Source organism: Tamandua tetradactyla, chromosome 4, assembly GCF_023851605.1.
Source record: "Tamandua tetradactyla isolate mTamTet1 chromosome 4, mTamTet1.pri, whole genome shotgun sequence".
NCBI lineage: Eukaryota > Metazoa > Chordata > Mammalia > Pilosa > Myrmecophagidae > Tamandua > Tamandua tetradactyla.
Window position 1 is genome coordinate 56,466,869 of NC_135330.1, and position 1,842 is coordinate 56,468,710.

General features: G+C 39.0%; 1 pseudogene; it reads right to left on the minus strand.

Moving 5' to 3' along the window:
* Window positions 1-689: 689 nt before the first annotated feature.
* LOC143680244 (serine/threonine-protein phosphatase 2A catalytic subunit beta isoform pseudogene) lies at window positions 690-1,407 on the minus strand (annotated as a pseudogene).
* Window positions 1,408-1,842: the final 435 nt, after the last annotated feature.

The window sequence follows — 1,842 nt, forward strand, 5'->3', positions numbered from 1 at the left end:
ATGCAATTTAATTTAAATGAAGGGAAATCTCTTAAAGTGTTACAGCGACATATTCCCCCAAAAAATCTTTTCTTCAGTTAAATTAATTATACATTTCAATAATATAAAATGATAATGGAATGAGTAGAAGCTAGCTTGTGTGAATTTCCCTTAAAAATTTCAACTCTTTTAATCCATGCCAGTTAAACACTATAACTAAAACTTTCAAGTAAGTGCAAAAGGAGAAAAAAGAGTCAGTTACCATTTTTATTTGAATAGCCCAGAGAAAAATGGTTACAACAAATACATCAGACAAATTAAGACTGTCCTAGAACATAGTAGAGTACTGAATTTCAGTCTCAAGTTGTGCTAAATGCTCATCATTAATATGGCACATTTTGGTCCATGATGTTGCTTAATGCCAAGATAGATCCCAATTTGTTACAGAAATGCATAGATTACTGTTGCTTTTTAATTTGTATTTAAATATGTACTTTTGTTTGTTTGGGGGTTTTTTGTTGTTGTTGTTGTTTTGTCTTTTGTCCTTTTTGCATGGGCAGGCACCAGGAATTGAACCCGGGTCTCTGGCATGGAAGGCAAGAACTCTGCCTACTAAGCCACTTTGGCCCACTCTAAATATGTATATTTTTAAAATCTAGATATACTTCCACATAGAAAGGCAGGTTTTCTGAGGAGCAATTTACAGGAAGTTAGTCTGAGGTGCACGGGGTAACATGAGGCTCTCCACAGCGAAGCATGGGGTCAAACTAAAGGAAGGAATATTTTAGTGTCCTCTAACTCCATGATAGAAGCCTGGTTTCTGCAGTGGTAACAATAATTGGGTGCAATGAAGATGAGTAACCACATTTCGATCATGACACGAGTTGTATCCCTCCATTACAAATTGGTGAGCATAAGAAGCCTATGTGAGACCATTGGCTTAAACATTTCAGAAAAGTCTCACCCACATTTGTAGCCAGCACCACGGGGAGAAATAACCCACCCACCATCATCTGGATCTGACCACAACAAATCACGTATCGCGCCCTCATGTGGAACTTCGGGGAAACAATCCAGGGCTCTTACATGATCCAGTGTATTGACAGATGGAGAGGGGCCACCATGGAGACAGACTATCCATCCATCTATTAAATCTGTAAGTGCAGATAATCAAATGGATCAGTGAAATATTTCCAACCATTGGCATTTCTATACTTTCATAGACATTCATCATAAAAGTCATATACTTGGGTAATTTGTCAGCTTTCATGGTTTGTTCTCAAGATTGTAATGTGTTCTGAATAATGCACTTTAACTTAAACTTCAAGAAGAATCACAGTCTCCATGGAATAATAACCTCTGTCAACACAGTTGCCATGATAGATAGTTTGTGTCTGGTGATTTCCCACCAATTCTAAAGAGTTCCATAAGATCATGGAATTGATTATGAACATCTCCACAGACAATAACAGGACAACAAGTCTCTTGCACATTTTATTCTTTTGCTAAAATTTCCTTAATCTTTTCTCACAGTGTTTTCCTTAAGCTGTTTAGATTTGTTCAGCTCCTTGACCCATTCGTCCAGCTCCTTGGTGAATGCCTTGTCATCCAGGTGACCTGCCCCCCTTCCCCACCACGTTCCCCTGCCCGCCCCCTCTATGCTTCCTTTTTGTGTGTGTGCTGTATGGCAGGGTCACATTTCGTTCTTATTTTCCATGTGAGTATGCCCTTATTGCAGCACCATTTGTTGAATTGTTTGTTTGTTTTTGTTGGTTTCCTTGTTTGTTTGGGAAGTGTATGGGCCGGGAATCAAATCCAGGTCTCCCACATGGAAGGCGAGAATTCTACCACTGAACTACCCTT